Genomic DNA, 20,411 nt, shown 5'->3' on the forward strand with positions numbered 1-20,411 from the left:
ATACTTAGTTTCTCAGTTACCTAACTATTTTACTGACCTGACTTTATTTTACAATTACGTTTAGCATTTCATGATAGTGAGATGTTTGATGCTCCTCTAAATTTCAGATGAACTGAAAAAAACAAAATCAACTAATTTGAATGATAAAAAATAGGACACACATTTTATGCATGGATTGCTTAGGTCCAATGTGAACAAAAGTCCCAGTTCCAGATGTTAATTGTGACCGAGGATCCTTAGACTCTTCTAAAAATAACATGTAGAGTATTATGGACTTCAATACTATAAGTCAGTAATATGGCAGAATTGTAACAGACAGCTTCATGAAGATATTGGAGTTTAGGTTTTTTTCCTTATTAAAAGACAATTCTGGGCTTCAAAGAAAAAAATGAACATGACGATATTTCTTCCATTTTTACTCGTGTAGTTCAAATCTACATGGAATTAGTATATTACTGAAAGTAGCAGTAGATGCTATTAAGAAAATTGATCTTATTTTTAAATTTTGCAAGGAATAAGAAGGCACCAATCCACTGATTTGAGAGTATGTCCTGTCATCATTGACAGTTGATTTTGTGTTGTTTATTTCAGCATTTACTCTTACTAAACTGTTTCCCAGGTAATATCATATCAGACCATTATTGTGGTTTACAGACCACAAACAAGACACATTCATAGTAGTATTTCATCACAGAGAGGTCCTTCACAATATATGTTGATAATACATATTCTTTTTCCACCTCTAGCTGGAATACATATTGCAGAACAGCACTTTTATATCTTCACAGCTCAATTCTATGGAAAGATCATTTGTCAGATTTTTTAAATGGTACAGAAGAGGACCAAGATTTATTCAAATTCCACCTGGCTGAGTATTTTCCATATTGTGTCAACATAATCAATTACATTGTGAGCTGTGTCTATGTAGAAACAGGTTGCAATACAACCCCAGGTTTTGCATTCTGAATAAATTTCCTGAAAATCTCCTGCTATAATAGAGAAGTTATAACCAGAAGGGAGATTATGGAGATCAACATCAGGGAAAAAGATGGATTGAATCTGATCAGCTGATCTTCTGTTATTGGTAAACTGATGGATCCAAGGATAAAGCTTATATTAATCAATTTTAGAACATCTATTGAGAACCAAGTTAGAAGAAAATAGCATAAAATCTCCATTCACTTCCTTGAAAAGCATAACCTAGCACTGCTACTTCCCAGGCCAATCTTCCTAGTCCAATACCAGGTACCAGAATATTTACTTTAGAAGAATCCCATCTCTCCCTTGAATTAAAAAAAATTTTTCTTTAATAATTGGCTGGTAGAAGGCATCTCTCTCTGCTTTCCCATTTTCACTGCAGTCTCACAAATTGTTTCAATATAGATTTTAACTTATCCATGTGAAATGTACAAGCTGGCATAAGTTTTGCATTCCAATCTTCTCCATATTCTTTATTTTCAAACATATATATGCAATCATTCACAATGGTTGCTAGTATTTCTTGTTTATGATCAGTGTATTTCTGGATCTCATACAAGTGAAGAGGAAATTGAGGAAGTAGTTTCTGTTGATTTTGTAGAAGTGATTGAAATTGTCTTTCCATTTGATTCACTCATGTATACTGGTGCCACATTAGCGGAAGGCATTAATGATCTTCCCGAAGTAGTCCTCCTCTTCCTCTCCCTCTCCCTCTCGCTTCTCCATCCTCCTGCCACTCCTCCTCCATGATGCACGTCTTGCTGCCTAAACCACCTTGACCAAGTCCAAAGCCCTGCAGAGTTCTGCCCTTCCACTTCTTTGTTCCCACCAAGGCCACTGGGGTCTTCCTCTCAGCCGTTGGGACCCATCTGCACCCTGCTTCATCAGGTTTTCTGGATGCCCATCTGTGTTTCTAAAAATTTTGAGCTGAAAATGTAAAATATTTTTACCATAAGGTGATAACCAGTAAGACAATGAATTCATTAGTTTTTAAAAAATATTTAAACATTGCACTGTTTGAAATATGTCTGAACATCACATTGCATGCAACACTTATGTACACGTTTGTTTCTCAATTTGGACAAATAAATAAAACAAAAATAATTGAATTTTAAAAATAAAAATGCTCAAGAAAATTTAAAAAAATGGGCTTCTTTTCTTCTATAAAATTTTGATTCAAGATTATTCATAAAAATGTCCAAAGATTGTTCATAAGAGTTGCTAGAATTAGATCCTTATTGAAGTTACCCTTTTCCTTTGTGGAAAATTATGACTTTTAAGTCAAGCCAATTAAACTGAGGGAACATAATGTCTTTCAGGGAAGTAAATGTATCTCCCCTTGCTGTTTATATTATAAGTATAAAATTGACTTAATAATTTCACTCACTACAGTGTCTTCTTTGTACCCCATGGGACCTAAATTATTTGGAGAGTAGCAAGAAAATAGACCAATTTGTTTAATGAGGAGCTCTGAGAATTCAGAGATGCTGTAGAATCCTTAATAATGCACTTCTCCTATACATCTCTTATCTCAGACTTCATGAAACCCATATAGGCTTCTTCAGGAACAGAATAGAGAAGTCAACATTTCTATGACAACCATTGAAGAAACTTGGTCTGTCCCAGTGAGGGCAGTTAGAATAAGAAGGAAAAGAGGAGAAAATGTGGGTGTGGGATTCTCCTCAAGAATGATGATAATAAGATTATCCTATATATCTTTTAGTCTATGAAAGTGGAGTTCTGTATTTTCAAGGGCATTTTTTGGTCCATGGAGACTTGTCTCTTCCAGCTATTTTGTTTTCCTTCACTCCTTGGAATCTGGAGTATATTTAGGAATTATTTTCTGAAGAAGTTCCACTTTGTCTTCCCTCTCTCTCTGATAAAATGTAGACTAGTTTCAGAACCCCTGTATATGATTATCTACTTGGCACTACTCATGGAAGATCTATTATTCATGAGGTACAGTATATTTTTCCAGAATCTATTGGGTTATTTTATGTTCCCTATTTTACGGGCATTTCGATTTGTTGATAGCTCTCATTCATTGCACATTGTTGTAGTTAACATAATGTCTTAAGATCCAAAATATATATGCTATTAATGTAATTATTTATTCTTCTATTGCCAATACCTTTAAAGTTTTAGGCAAACAAATGATTGAAGTCAGAGGAGGCTGTATTGGCAAGTTGATGAATTTCACATAATAAATGCAGGGTTTCAATGTAGTACGTCCTATTGGATGTGGTCTTAAAACAACCATTCTTTTTGGATTAAAATTTTCCCTTGGTTTCTTTATTTACTGACATCATCAGCCCTGAGATCTAACCACTGTTATTGCTGTCAATTTTTTCTCAAACACATTTTTATATTGAGTTTTTTATCATGATTTCACTCCATTGAGTTAGGTTTGTGGTTAATTAATGTTAAAAAACTTTTATCTTAATCTCTCTTCGTTTTTTTGTGGTACTGGTGTTTGAATGCAGGTTTTCCTGCTTGCTAGGCAGGTACTCTACTGTTTGGCCTTACACCCTTAAAAGGTCTTCTATTCCTATAAATGGCATTAGTTACTCACCAGTTATTATTCTTTAAAATGAGATGTGAATGCATTTTATTTAATTAAAGTGTTCATTTCTTTTAGAAAATATGCATTTTATTAGTGTGTATTAATTGTATAAAGGGTTACACCATGGCTGTCCATACATTCATATATTGTACTTTGTTCAGATGGATCCCCTCTGTTATTCTCTCTTATTTCCCTCCTGTGTCCCCTAAATTTTATAACAGCTTTCAGTAAGATGCCTTGTGCCACCTTCATACATAGACACAATGTATTTTGGTGTTTTGACTGTAAATTTCTGTGTCTATTCTCAGTCATATGATAAGTTGAAATATTTCTCTTGTAGACATTTTAGTCTTGGTATTTATTACACTTGATCTTAGCCAAAAGGCCGAGAAGCGATAGTCTTGGTATTTATTGTATTTCCACCATTTGTAGTTTTTTCAGTACTGACAATGTAATTGGTTCCACGTAACTTTCTGAAAAGACAAATGATGATACAAAACTGTCACAACTTTGGACCAGCAAGCAAATATGAATTTATCAATGCTTAAGTGACAAAAAGGCAGATTATGAGAACGTCTATTTATTTTTTATTTACACACTTAATCCCTACTACTCCTCTTCCTCTGCTATCCATCACATCAGCAGCTCAATTTTCTGCTTATACCAACTTAGCATCCAATAGGGTTGCCATCCATTCTGTTTTCTTCATTAGAATGTTTCTTCTTTCTTTACTGATTAACAATTATCCATCCTTCCCTTCTCAATTCAAGCATTTCTGCTTCAGAGTAGACTCTTCTACTCATGTTCATAGACTAAGTAGTTCTTAGTAATTCCTATTTTGTATTCTGAATTATTGTCTATTCCATATGCAATCATTGCACTGATGAGTATTGAACTTACCTCTCCTCTTTTTAATACCATTAAACTTGCTTATTTTGATACAATACAATTTCACTAATGGGCACAGACACATGAGCACATATAGGAACACTTACCTAGGTGAGTTTATTGGTTATGTGTTTTTTCCTTCCTTTTATTCATATAGTCCACATACTTTTTCTTCTAGGAAGAACATATTCTGTAAAAAAGGGGACAATAAGGATATTCATTAAGGAAAACTACTCTGTAGCAGTCAAAAGCTGTCACCAAACTATTATATTTATAATGATTAGAATTACAACCATGATGGACATTCTAGTTTAAAATTAATATTGCTAAATGATATCCATGCAAGACACATTTATTGAGATGTTAAGAACAGAAATACATGATTTTGAAAAGCCCATTATATGTCACAGAAACTACAGTAGAAATATTGCACTGTGTGACCTTGTTTTGCTCTTCATTAAGTATTCAGACTTACTATCCCTACTATAGAGGTGAGGTACATCCTCTGCAGCTCAGAGGATTTAAATATCTTTCTCAAGATCACAAGGATGGTATTATGGTAGTGTCAAACTCTACTCCAGGAAGTTTGACTCAAGAACTTCAGTTTAAAATTACATCTCTATAATGTCTGTGGACAGAGTTATACATCCAATTAACAAAAAGAAGAAGTTTCTAAATAATATTAAAAATAATAATGGTTGGGTTTAGTGGCTTAAGGCTGCAATCCTAGTTACTCAAGTGGTAGAGATCAGAAGGATAGCAGTTGAAAGCCAGCTTGTGTATAAAGATTGTGAGACTCCATCTCAACAATGACAAAACTGGGCATGATGTAATGCACCTATCATGGCATCTATGTGGGAAGCACAACTATGCAGATCACAGTCCAGGCAAGCTTGTATGGAAGTGAGAATCTGTTTAAAAAGTAGCTAAAGCAAAAAGGGAGGAGGCATGGCTAAAGTTGTAGAGTACCAGGCTAGCAGGTGTGAGACACTGAGTTCAAACAACAGTAGTGCCCCCAAAATTTAAAAACAACTATTACTAAGACACCTACACATTGAAAAGGCATTTTTAAGCTCACAAATAAGGTTAGCAATCACAGTATTGTTTGGAAGAAAAAATAAGATACTGCAAGGCAAATATCACATCACAGTAACATGTCACATCACAGAATATATTTTGCTTCTATAAAGTATATAATAATTATCAGAGAGCTCTAGGATAAAGAAATATGAAGAACACCAAAGAAAAGAGGTGAATGCCTTCAAATCTTTTATATGAGTCATCACAAAAATCTTAGGTTCCATTCCTCTACCTACAAAATATTATAACTAGTGAGTTGATTAGAAAAGAGAGATTTCTGGTTATTCAACAAATATGAATGATTCCTCACTTGGAGACAAAAAGGCTGCCACTTGGCTGAGAAAAGTCATTGGCAATCATCTATACAGAATGAAAAACTTCCATTTGACTGGAGTCCTGGATAAAGTGGTAAAGTGCCTACCAAGAAAGTCTGAAATCTTGAGTTCAAATTTCAGTGTCAACCAAAAAAATGTACTAAAACTTTGATTGAAAGACAAAACTAATTGAGGTTTCAATTATCTATTTATTGAATATTGTGTTTCCTCCCCAGAAGACAAATCAGATACATGGATGCAGAGAATCATAAGGTGTACCAAAATTTCTACTCTTTGAACTTTCAGATGATCTTGAACTGCAGCCAGTTCTCTTTGGAATATTCCTGTCCATGTACCTCATTACTGTGCTGGGGAACCTCCTCATCATTCTGGCTACCAGCACAGACTCTCATCTCTACACACCTAAGTACTTCTTTCTCTGTAACCTGTCCTTTGTTAACATTTGCTTAACATCTACCACAGACCCCAAAATTCATCATGGAGCAAAGACATCTGTGATATAAGTGCCTTATTCAGGTATATTTTAAAATATTTTTCTTGTAATGGATAATTTTCTTCTAAAAGTGATGACATATGATCACTTTGTAGCTATCTGCCACCCCCTAAACTACACTGTCATTATGAATCCCCTGTTCTGTGGCCTACTGGTCCTAATTTCTTGGATAATTATGTTTTCAGTCTCCCTGATTCATCTTCTACTGATGAAACAACTGACCTTTTCTATAGGCACTGAAATCCCACATTTCTTCTGTGAACTGACTGAGCTTCTCAGAGTGGCAGGCTCTGAAACACTCATCAATAATATTTTTTGTATGTAATTACTGCCCTGCTGGGTTTATTTCCTGTCACTGAGATAATCTTCTCTTACTTTCACATAATATCTTCTTTATTGAGGATGTCTTCCACTGTGAGCAAGTATAAAGCATTTTCCACCTGTGGGTCTCACCTCTGTGTGGTCTCCTTGTTCTATGGAACAGGATTTGTGGTTCACCTCAGCTCTGCTGTGAACCATTCTTCCCAGAGAAACACAATCACATCCATAATGTATACTGTGGTGACCCCCATGCTGAACCCCTTCATCTATAGCCTAAGGAACAAAGATGTGACGGGAGCCCTGGAGAGACTCCTGGGAAGAGTTGCTTCTTGTCCTTGATGGATCAGAGATCTGAGAATAAGGGTAATGTGAATTTCAGTAACTAGGTACTTTTCCTTTTCTAAGTGATCTGATTAATTTATTTACTATTGTTTTGCTTTTTTACATTTTGTATTGATTTCTCTATAATAGCTCAACAATAATTCCTTTGAAATTTTTCCTCCCTATATAATGTCTGTACAATTCAAAGTGTGGTAAATTTTAAGACATTTCTTGGATTAATAACTTGATTTTAAAAAATCCTTATATAAATAGCTGCCATGGTTTCCTCATCAAATATTGATTAATGTTAGTATTATTTGGCTTAATGTGGTTATATTCTTATTTTCTCTGGAGGAATTGGGAATAAAATTACCATGATGACATGGTTTCTACATCAGAACTCTACTTGCTGGTTTATGCCTTTGTCTTTTCCTTGTTCTGAAACATTGCTCTGATATATTTTGTTACATTCACATAATTTCTGCAAGGAATATAATTAGGTTAGGATGAACTGTAACTGGAACCTGGCATTGAGCAGACATTCTTCCCTTTCTTATCCTACATATTCTGACAGTGGTTAGATATTGAACATGAACGATATAAGGATTTTTCTTCATGATTTTTGATAATACAGAATATAGTGCATAGGATCATTTGAAATGTTGCTTCATTCTTTGTGGTACCTGATTTTTACTTTTTGTTTTCTTTTTCCTTCATTTCCTCTTACCTTTATTCCTTCTACATTTCTTTTCCTCCTCCTTATTGACTTTTTATTGATAATGTTGTTTTCTTTTCCATGGCTGAATAACATTTCCTTTTAAGTGTATATATATAAGAAATTGTTTATCCACTTAGCTGTTGGTGGAAACTTGTGTAATTTCCATCTTTTAGCTATAATAAACAGTACATTTGTTGGTATATATTTGTGCACTACATTAGTGATGTTTTGGTAAATGGTATGGTGGCTCTACAACATTACATTGTCTAGTGATATGGTAGTAACATTAATTTATGTAATACACCCTATAGGGATACACAATGACAAAATTGTTTAACAGTGTATTTCGCAGAATACATTTACAGAATGTATATAGAATAGTCTCATTTATAAACAATGAATATCTAGGTCATTATCAATTATTTGGGTAAAAATATGGAAGTGGATCAGGTAGTTCATATGGGAATTTAGTATTTATCTTTTAAGGTGGTACCAAAGTGTTTTTCATTTAATCTGTAAATTTTTATGTAAATATAGTGTATGAAGTTTCAGGTGTCTTCCCAGCCAATATACCACATTTCTTTACCTACCAATCTGATGATAAACACTTGTAATGATTGAACACTTTCACTATTGTTATTAATAGTGCCATAATATTGGGATGTACATATAAGGTACCTTTCCATACTTATTTTGTATCCTTTGACTAAACTTGCAATAATGTAATTGTTGATTTTACAGTGGTCCAGAATATTTGAATGTTGAAATCATGTCCAATGTATGGTTTCCAAATACAGCCTTCCATTATACAGGTTCTCTTTTCTTTGAACCTTCTTTTGCTCTTTAGTTTGAATGAATTTCATTTTTTGATTTTGCCTGCACTGTCTGTACTTTTTGGAATATATTGTACTTTTTAGAATGAATGTCTATACTTTTTGGAATGTATTATACTTTTTGAAATATATGGCTATACTTTTGGGACCAATGTCTCAGAGCTTTCTGTCATGTTTCTTCCATGTAGTCTTATAATATTTGGTATAACATTAAAGTTTTTAACTCATTTTAGTGATTTTTTTCAACATGATGAGCAATGAGAGTACAGTTTAAAGCTGCAAGTGAGTATACCATTTGCATAGTGCCTTTTACTGAATGTACTGTCTTTTCCCAACTATTTGACCTTGAAATCATTACCAAAAATTAATTGACCATGAATTTTTTGATAAATTTGTGATATATTCATGGACTCTATGTCATTTTCCTTTGTTTTCTTAATTAGTTTGTGCATACATTATTTTCCATTCCTTAGTAATATATTTTCATGCATAAAGGTTTTCAATTTTATTGTAGTACAAAGTATTTGTTTTCCTTCTTTTCTCATGTGTTTTGTGCCATTTACAGAAGCCAATAATAAAGAAGCTAGCCTTCAGTTTTCTTCTAAAAGTTCTATGATTTTAACTTTTATATTTAAACTATTGATATTTATGTGTTAATTTTTATGTGTTATCTGTTCAGTGTCCAATGTATTTCCTTTGTGTAGATTGTGTTCTTGGAAAGTTCAGTCAGTGTCTCTGTGAGTTGCATCCCTAACATCTACATGGCAGTGAAATGTGTTTTTGAGAGTTCTATCTGGGTAAATGACATTATGAGGCTATAGAATTCCAGTGTGGCACTTTGCTAACAGAAGTGTTCTCAGGCTAAATGTCCCCTAATCCTGCTCTGGTCACAGTTGTATCAGGCATAGGGACGACACCAGAAACTTCCTCAGAACCCTTGGACAAGCTTAATTTAAAGACATTGCCAGTCAAATCTTGTGTATGAAAACTGCAATAAGCACCAACTTCCTCAAATATGGAGACATTTAAGAATGACAATGATGACCAATAACAATCAGGGAAATACAACATCATCAAAGAGACAGAATATTGTGGCTTTTCTGACCCTAGAAATATGAAAGTGTATAAAAAACCCGAGAAAAAAGGGAAAATAACTGTTTTAAGGAAATTCAGTTAAACAAAAAGAAATACAAAGAATCTATTCAATGAAGTGAGAAAAATAACCAGTGAACTGATAAAAAGTGTAGCAGAGATTCAATTAATATATACATATAAATACATATATGCACATACACACATATATTATATATATAATATATATATATATGCAAATATCACAGAAAGATATTTCTTGGCAATAAAAGCTACAATGATCAAAGGAGAACTTCAATTAAAGACATAAATAGCAGAGTTGTGAAAGACAATGATGAATCCTGTGATATTGATGATAGAGTCACAGAAAATACATAGTCAGAAGAAGAAAAAAAAGGATTAAGGAAAGATTAAATATTTATGAGACAGTATTATATTGATACTTGAAATATTCAAGCCATTGGTGGTCAAGATTGAGAAGGTAATGATAATAAGACACAACTTCATTTAAAGAAAAAAATTTGGAAACTTATCCAAGCCTAGAGAAAGAAATACCCATGTAAAGGTGGATTGAAGGTGTCCAATTAGATTTAATCTGCATAAGATTAACCCACAGCATATTATTAAAAATCAGACAAAGAAAGGATCCAGAAATCAACAAATAAGGAAATAATATTTAGAGGTAGTTAATATCCAACACTGTATATCCACAGAAAATAAGAAGTTATATTCAATACATTGAAAAAAAGTACTACCAATAACAAATGTTTTACCATGAATCACTGTTTTTCATAATTGAAGGAGTTATAAAAAATTTCACAGACAACCAAGAATTTGGAGTTTATCACCTCTAGAACCGTGCTTCAGAAAATGCTAAATGGATTCTTTTAAGTTGTGAAAAACATTGATAATGAGTTATAATAAGATATCTGAAAGGATATAAAAATGAGGTAACAAGTACTCAAACTGGGAACAACCTGTAATGTCATTGTGATACATGCACACATCTTAAATATCAAGGTTCAAAGAAAGAAACTTAAAATAATAGTAATTGCAAAAATTTGTAAAGGAATAAGGAATAAAAAACGTGAATATTGACATCAAAATTCCAAATGTGCACTGGATACTCAAAATATAATCAATGTTAAGTTGTAAATAGCTTAAAGTGACTTCTTATTAGATGAATATTTGTAAGCCTCAGATAACTATAAAGTGAAACCCCATAGAAAATACACAAAAGTTAAAAGTAATGAAATAAAACAAACCTCTGATCTAAAAACAAGAAAAAATCACAAGAGAGGGAGATTGAGGACACCCACCTAGTGTCTGGATGGAAGGCAGCCCCCAGAGACAGTAATTGAGAGGAAGAGCATTGCATGGACCAACTGAAAATTTTTGGCAGTCTCAGTACACTTTGGAGACCCTGCAGTCAGTGGGAGGGTATACAGTCCATAGGATAAAAGTTTATTGGGGCAAGAAGTGGTTCCAGGTATGCAATGAAGAAAAGCTTCTAAACAGAATTTAGCCCTAAAGCTAACAAATGATTTTTGAACTTTCCAGCACTCAGCCCACAAACAGCACTAGCCTGATCAGTATTGTAGTCAGAATGGTTTATTTCCTCCATTCTGAGTAATACTAGGTAAATTTTTGGTTATAATTCTGGAAAATTGTTTTAAAATATTTTGCTAGAGGGAAGGCTGAAAAAAAGTACTTCAAGTCTGAAAAACATAAAAGACTCTAAAAACTCCACCATAATGTGTTAGTTCTGATAAAACCTTGAGCAATGGATCAATGTGTCATTGTGCAAAAAAATTATTAGCTCTGTTATATACCAACTATGAATATACAGGAAAAGAATCCATTCACAATAGCCAAATATATTTAGTAATATACCTACCTAAGGAGGTGGAAGACATGTACAAGAAAATCTATGAAACATTGAAGGAAAGAAATTGAAGAAAACAATAGAAGATGAAATGACCTTCCATGTTCATAGAAAGACAGAATTAATAGTGTAAATATGACTGTATTACTGAAAGCGATGTACAATTTCAAAATGATCCCCACTAAGATTCCAATGACATGCTTCACAGAGAGAGAAAATTCAATCATAAAACACATATTGAGGTAAAAACCATCTGAATTAGTTAAAATATCCTGCAGGAAAAGGTTATTCTGGAAGTACAATATGTGACTTTGAATTATACTACAGAGGCATAGTAACAAAATAAAGCATGATATTCAAACAAAAACAGATGCATAGGTCAATGGAATGGAACAGATGGTCCAAAATATGTATATATGTCTATAGCTAACTGATTGTTGATAAAAGTGTCAAATCATACAGTGGAAAAAGGACAACTTCTTTAGTAAATGGTGTTGGGAAACCTAGATATCTACCTATGGAGAACTGTAATAGATATCTATCATTAATTGCTGTTTCATTTTTTATTATCATATTTTTGTTTTTCTGAGGGTACATCATGATATTTACAAAAGTTTTTACAGTACATCATACTTGAATTTAACCTCTTCATCATTCTTGCAAAAATAATTCTAAATGGATCACAAACTTTAATGTCAGACCTAAATAAACTAAAGGAAAACATCCCAAAATCCCTGAAAGATAAATGCATAGGAAATAGCTATCTGAACAGGACTTCAATATCTCAGTGAGTAAGAGAAAAAATATGACAAGTGGGATTGAATCATATGAGGCAAATAAGCCAAGCTCCAAAAGTCAAATATGACATGCTTTCTCTCATATGTACAATCTATACCTAAAAACAACAAATAAATGAATAAAAATGTATGCATGTAAAAGGGAATATTTGTATGTGAGTGGGTGGACTAGTGGGAGGCATAGCTGGGACAAGAGAGAATGAAGGTGGGTGAATATGATTGAAGACATATGGTGATATGATTTCAGACATTGTGTCTATGACTGAAAGTATCATACTGAAACTGATTTTTTACTACAATAAAAATGAAAATATGAGCAGGGCACTGGTGGCTCATGCCTGTAATCCTATCTCTAGGGAGGCCGAGGTTAGAAGAATTATGAGTTGAGGCCAGCGTAAGCAAGTACTTTGAGATATCCCATTTCCAAACCAGCCAGAGAAAAATTAACTGTTAGGCATGGCTCCACTTGTAGAGCATCTGTTTTACAATAACAAAGATCTGAGTTCTAATCCCAGTCCCACAGAAGAAACAAAACCCAAAAGAATTAAAATGCATCTACTTCCAATGTTTTCAGTATTATTTACAATAGTCACCATATGGAATCAAACTAAGTGTCTATCAAGAGACAGGTGAACATTGAGGATGTATGCAATAAGATAGTACTTAGTCATTAAAAGACAGAAATACTACCTATTAAATGTACATGAATGTATTGGGAGACTATTATGTTATTTGAAATAAGCCAGACACAGTTAGTTAAACACACAAAATATTATTAATGTTTTATTGAAAAATTTATCTCAAAGAAATAGGAAAACAATGGTTTCCAGAGGCTAAGGAAGTGAAGAGGTGTATTTTGGGGGAGGGAAATATGGTCAGAGGGTTGAAAATTCCATTTACATAGGAGGAATAAGCTCAAAAGATTACTTTTTTTAAAGCATGGCACTTATGGTTGGTGATGATATATTTTGTTCCTGAAATTTTTTTGATCGATGTGAAGTGTAATCCCCAGAAAAAGAAACTAATATAGCAATAAATGTGTTGATTTTGTAATAGTTACCCATTATCCAATGTACTAGGCATCTTGTTTTCCACAATACATATGTTTAATAGTATTTGTCAAATAAATTAATTTAAGAACTAAAAATGTTAAGGAAAATTTTTTTAAATGAGTTTATTTCTCTTGATAACATTATAAATCTAAAATGATTTCTAGGATCTCCTAATGTTGTTCAAAAGTGGCATACCACAGAATAGTTTTTCTTTGTATTTATTCCTTTTAGAAATTTAATTATCCATAGAGAACATGTAATAATTTTCAAATTAAACCAAAGGAAAAAAAAGAATGCCTCCATGGGCCAATGTCTCCATAGCACAAAATTGACTGAAAAAGTTCTACTCTATTATCTTTTATGTGTCCCAGGGAGATGAAGTGCTTACAGAATGTGATAAACAAAAAACCAATTTACTTAATGAGGAGATCTGAGAATTTAAACCTGGAAACTTTAATCCGTGCTGCCATTTTCCTTTCACCTGTAATTGGTTGGTTTCAGACTTTGTGAAATCCCAAAGTGGCTTCCTGAGGACACTGCATGGTTAAGATAAAGTTTCAAGACAAGGATTGAAAAGAGTTGTTGGATGTCACTGTGATTTGAGGAGGAAGACATAAAGGAAGAAAGTTGGTACTAGGATTTATCTCTAGAATAATGAGAATGACTAACTCCCCTGTTTCTTAAGCCCATGGAAATGATGTCCCTGTATTGTTAGGAAATTTAGTTTCGTTTGAGATAAATCTTGTCCTGCTACTCTTCTATTTCCTTCTCTTACTCTTCAAATATGGAGTCTCTTCATAATAAGTGTTGTTTTCTGGAGAATTTTCAACTCTTCTCTATTCTCTCTTTCTGTCAGATTGTCATCATCCAATTATGCTCAAAGTAGAGTATATTTTGTTCCAAATTTTATTAGATTTTTTGTTATGTTCTGTCACTATTTGTATCATTTTTATTGGTGTATAAAAGTTGAACAGGGGTTTTATTGTGACATTTTCATGTATGTGTACTACATACCCAGGTTTGGTTCATCTCTTCCATTATCCTCCATCTTTCCCCTCCAGCCTCTTAATATGACTTCCACAGAGTTCAATGTTCTATATTCATATATGTGTAGAAAAACCATGGCCCATATTACCCTCCTTTATCCTTTCATTTACCTCACCTTCCACTGTTACCCTCCCTTTAACATGAGCTGTCCTTCATCATTTAAATGTCAGTTCATTGTTCAGTGGGGTTTTGCATTAGTAGTTCTCCTGTAAATATAATGTACTTTAATCAGTGTAACCCTCTCTGATCACTCTTCCTTAACTTATTAAAAGTTTTCAGCCAGTCTCAGGTGGTTCATGCCTGTAATACTAGCTACTCAGGAGGCAGATATCAGGAGGATTGTGCATTGAAGTCAGCCTGGCAAATATTTCACAAGACCGTATATCGAAAAATAGGGCTGGTGGACTGGCTCAAGAAGAAGGCCGTGAGTTCAAACCTCAGTACTGCAAAAAAAGGTTTCAGTGCATTTTTCTTTGTCTTGTCACTATTTTTGCTAGAATATTTAACTTATTGACATATTTGATTTACTGAGCACTCTCATTAGCTTATATTATTGTTTATATCATTATACCTTAATAACCACATTTAAAATACCATTAATTAATTGTGAGGTTCCATGCTCAAAACTGTTTGCTTTTTTCTAATTATGAATTGCTTTATATTTATTTAATATTTTTGTGGTGCTGGGCATTGAACCCAAAGCTTTGTTTATACAAGGCAAGCACTGTGTCATTAAGCTACATTCTCAGGTCAAATATCCATTTAAATTTTCTATAAATATCAAATACTCAAAATTGGGGTTTCTTAATTTAAGGGGTTTTAATACAACATTTCCTTTTGGATATTGTTTGAAAACAACCATTCTTTGTTTTGTCACTGATTTTTCCTTGTTTTTCTTTAACTCAGGATTCAGGCCTGGCTTTTATCCACAGTAACAGCTCTTGAAATTTCTCAAATGCACTTTATATATTGTGATTATGGTTATTATTTTGCTTTATTTATAAATATTTTTTGGAGATAATGAGGTTTGAACTCAGGGCTTTGCTCTTGCTAGGTGGGTGCTTTATCTCTTAAGCTATACTTGAAGCCCATTTTGCTCTGGTTGTTTTGGAGATTGAGTCTTAACTTTTTGCCCAGGTTGATCTGGACCATGATCCTCCCATTTTAGGCCTCCCACTGCAGCTTGGTTGACAGACATGTATCAACATACCCAGATTTTTCTGTTCATATGGGGTTTGGCAAACCTTTATTCACACTGAGGAAAGCCTGGAACCATGATTCTCCCAATCTCTGTACATGGAGGACAGGCATTCCACCATGCCCAACTATTGGTTGGAGATGGGGTCCTGTGACCTTTTTTTCCTTGAGCTGGCCTCAAACCATGATTCTTCCAATTTCAAACTCCAAAGCTGCTAGAATTACAGGTGCAAGCCACAAATTCCCAGTTCATTGATCTATTTTTTGTAAATTAATTTTATAAGTATATGTTTCTGAAACTGATTTCATTACTAGAATTGGTATTACATCTTAATACTGCATCATTCTTTCAAAATAGATATGAATGCATTTTCTCTAATTTTAGTCAGTTCTGTAGCTCAGTAAAGCATCTGATCAATTGGAAGATTTCTATTTTGTGTTATAGTAGATATCTTTATTTCAATATCTATTATGCATCTAACATTTGTGTTTGATCAGTGCAGCATGCCAGAAAATGAAATGCACAAATATACATGAATTTACCAATGGGAGAGGAATATCAAAGAAGGATAAAGGAAGCTGTATGGTGGGAATCACAGACTCTGTTCCTTGTACTCCTCATTCTGTAGTCTGGATCACACTGATCTCTCAAACTGCCTCTAATGTGATGTTCACCATGGGCAACCATATTCATTGGAGTATTTTGTCATTGATAACTTACTCTGAATAACAATGGCCCATCCTTCTTGTCTCATCTCAAATATTTCTCTTTGAAAGTTGACTCCTTTACCACATTCACAAACTAAATTTGCCCTCAGCAACTTTTTCCTATCTTGTATTGATGTTAACTTTCCAGGCATTTGTAATACTCAATTTATGTGTCATGGAAAATAAACACTTGTCTTTAAAATTAATTTTTTCCAAACACATCTCTAGAATATGTATTTGAATATATATTTGTATATTTTAATCAAATTCACCAATTTTCTTTTTTAACCATCAAGTGTCATGATTTGAAATATAACCTCTCTCAAGGGCATGAATACATGAGCACACATTCTCACATGTGCTTCATATATTATTTTAATTGTGGTATGCTTTTTTCTTCTCCTATCTGTGTAGCAATATGCTTTTTCCTTTTCTAAGGAGAATTCAACCAGAAGGCTTTATTGAAAAAAAGGAACCATAAGGGACGCTCCCTGGCTAGAAATGCTCTATAGTAGTCAATAGAGGAAAAAAACCTGTTGTATTTACATTCATAAGTATGCAGTTTATAATGGCTGTGCAATTTAAAGAGGAATACTGCTAAATAATAATACTAAGATGGATTTATTGAGATGTTAAAATATATGTTTATATTGATGAGGTCTCCATTGTATTATGTGGGAACCACAGTAGAAAAATACACAATGTCATGTTAATTTGCTCTTAAATTCTATGACACATTGAATATACTACCCTGTTGTAAAGGTCAGGCACTTGTAGTTAAGAGAGATCAAATAACATTCTCAAGTTGCAGACATGTTTTATTTGTAGAGTAAAACCCTATTCTAGAGAGTCTAACTTGACAGACTCATTTTCAAACCACAGATCTATAATATGCATTGGAATGTTTTATATCCAAAATATCATAAAGGACATTTTAAATATCACCATTAATGATAATAATTACAATTATCAAATACTGGTCCCCCACTGAGTACAAAGTTTTTCAACTTGATTAACCTCATGCTAATAACTACATTATACAAAGAAAAAAATAAGCTACAAATAAGAGAAACAAAATAAGAGAATTAAAACATCATTAGAAATTGTCAAGTCATAGATGAAGATTTGCTGAATTAAATATCCTTATTTTATCACTTTTATAGAGCTATAGTTCACAGAAGTAGTGAGATTGCCATGACAATTATTTGAAATAGTTTTAAGTATTTCAAATGGGTCATAATAAAGTTTCTATCCATTGATTTCCAAAGGAGAATTAAAACTAGCTAAGGATAAATTGGAGATTTCTGTTAGCTTAAAGAATGGTTGTACAGGGGAAAAATGGGTTCCTATTTGGCTGAATAAACCACTCTTATTGGCAAGAATCAATACAGGATGGAAGATGCTCATCTAAGGATTGATATTATAAAGTGATAAATAATTGATGTTTCCATTGACTGTTCATTGAATGTTGCTTTTCCTCACTCCTCAGGAGAAACACCATCTCCATGAAAACAGAGAACCATATAGGGGAGTCTCAATTCCTCCTCTTGGGCCTCTCAGATGATCCTGAATTGCAGCTCTTTCTCTTTGGGCTGTTCTTCTCCATGTAGCTGGTCACCACACTTGGGAATCTGCTCATCATCCTGACCATTAGCTCTGACCCCCATCTCCACACACCTATGTACTTCTTTCTTTGCAACCTGTCATTTGTTGATATCTGTTTCATTTCAACTACAGTTCCAAAGATGCTGGCGAACATCCAAACACAAAACAAAGACATCTCCTACAGAGAGTGCCTTTCTCCGGTATACTTTTCAAATACGTTTGCAGGAACGGATAATTTTTTACTGACTATGATGGCCTATCATTGCTTTGTGGCCATCTGCTACCCTCTGAACTACACTGTCATTATGAACACCTGGCCCTGTGGCTTCCTGGTCCTGCTGTCTTGGATCATCAGGCTCTGTATCTCCCTGATTCATATTCTACTGATAAAATACCTGAGCTTCTCCATAAACACTGAAATTCCACATTTCTGCTGTGAACTGGCTCCACTTCTCAAGGTGGCCAGCTCCAATACCTTCATCAACACCATCTTTATGTATCTGATGACTGCCCTTCTGGGTGTGCTTCCCACATTTGGGATACTTTTCCCTTACGTTCAGATTGTCTCCACTTTAATGAGGATGTCCTCCATTGTGAGAAAATATAAAGCATTATCCACCTGTGGGTATCACCTTGGTGTGGTTACCTTGTTCTATGGAACAGCAGTTGGAGTTTATCTCAGTTCTGCTGTGACACATTCTTCCCAGGGGAGCACACTTGCCTCAGTGATGTACACTGTGGTCACTCCAATGTTGAACCCTTTCGTCTATAGCCTGAGGAACAAGGATGTGAAGGATGCTCTGGGAAAACTGCTGAGCAGAGGAATATAATTAATTTTCTTTCTTCATACTTTGCTTTTGTATAGATTTGCATTCATTTCTCCACAAAATCTACTTCAGTAATTCCTTTTTTATGTTTCTTACTATATGTATATTATATATATATATATATAATATGCATATATATTGTATATATAGTATAACATTTCTAGTTGGGTAAGTTTTTTCTGAAAGGCCTTCACATGACATAAAGAACTTATTTCAAGTGCTGCCTTGGTTTTCTCAAAATTTATTTGATTGTTAATGTTCCTCACATTAATTGAATTTATTTTTATTTCCTTGGAAGAAATGTAATGAAAATCTTCAGAATGAAGTTTTTTGAATCAGGACTCTCCTAGTTGTTTACATATATACCTTACCCTAAAAATATTCTTTAGTATATTTTCCTATCTTCATATAATTTCTGAAGGGAAAACACTGTTCTCTGTGATTTTTCCTTCATCTCTTCTTCCTTTTACCTTTATCTTGTCTCTTCTTTATTTTTTTATTTGTAGTACTGGCGTTTGAACTCAGGACCTTGTGCTTGCTAGTACAGCATTCTATCACTTGAGCCACGCCCCTAATCATTCCTTAACCTTTTTCATTTTTAAACTCCTTACTTTTCTGTTTCATTAGTTAACTCATTTAATATTTTTCATCTTTCTATCAATGAACAATATTTCACTTTAAGTATAAACAATTGTTTATCCATTCATCCATTGGTGGACATCTGTTTAATTTCCATCTTCTAGAAATGCTTAACAGTACAGAAATGGGTATGCATTCACATTTGTTTGAGTATAGTCATGCATTATGAAGAAAAGTTTGGTAGATTACAGACTTTATACATGATGGCAGTCTCATGGCTGATGGTGCTCTCACAGCCCTTAGACTGACTTGTGCTCTCATAACCATAGTTGTATATGTAAGTGCAAATGGCACAGCCGCTTAGGAAGAAAATTGTACATTTATATTCTTTAATTCTGATTTTATTATCTTTATCGCTATTAATTGTGCAAATAATGTGCTTCATACTGATACTTTTGTATATGTATATAATGTAGTTTATTGTATTAATCCCCACATTACTCTCTGTTTTCTCCCTTATCCACTAGCTGGTCCCCTATCCTTCCACATAGTCTCCCTTCTCTTTTCATGTCTGCTTTAATTGGCACATATTAATTATACATAGTGAGATTTTTGTAAGCATATATGAATAAAATGCATTTTGGTCATACTCATACCTCCATTGCTCCCTCATTTCTACTAACCCTCACACTATTCCCTTTCTCTTCAATATCCATAGTAGTTTTTGATATATTTTTAAAATATTTTTTATATTTTGGTAAAGTACACTGGTAAACAAACAAGGAATCCTTTCATGGATGCTCACATTATACTTTGAACAATTTTACTCCCTTTGTTATAGCCTCATGAACAGTGTTAATAATGAGAATCATTATGCTGTCTCCATATATATGTAGCGTACTTTGATCCTGTTCACCTCTTAGTGCTCTCAGCTTTCCTCTCCTCATTCACCTTATTTCTAAACAAGTAAGCCTTTTAGACTCATTCCCCATAATTATTATTGATTTTTAAATGTTTTTAGCATTTTAGGTCTAGATACTCCATATGAGCAAAATTATGATGGGATCTTTGGGTTTTTGATCTTGTCTTATC

At 33.6% G+C, this 20,411-nt stretch overlaps 3 pseudogenes; 2 read left to right on the forward strand and 1 right to left on the reverse strand.

Moving 5' to 3' along the window:
* Nucleotides 1-638: 638 nt before the first annotated feature.
* On the reverse strand, nucleotides 639-1,704 carry LOC109680060 (carnosine N-methyltransferase pseudogene; annotated as a pseudogene).
* A 4,371-nt stretch (nucleotides 1,705-6,075) lies between these two features.
* Nucleotides 6,076-6,997, forward strand: LOC141416802 (olfactory receptor 7D4-like; annotated as a pseudogene).
* A 10,816-nt stretch (nucleotides 6,998-17,813) lies between these two features.
* On the forward strand, nucleotides 17,814-18,743 carry LOC141416253 (olfactory receptor 7D4-like; annotated as a pseudogene).
* The last annotated feature ends 1,668 nt before the right edge of the window (nucleotides 18,744-20,411 follow it).

The sequence above is a fragment of the Castor canadensis genome, chromosome 14 (assembly GCF_047511655.1).
Source record: "Castor canadensis chromosome 14, mCasCan1.hap1v2, whole genome shotgun sequence".
NCBI lineage: Eukaryota > Metazoa > Chordata > Mammalia > Rodentia > Castoridae > Castor > Castor canadensis.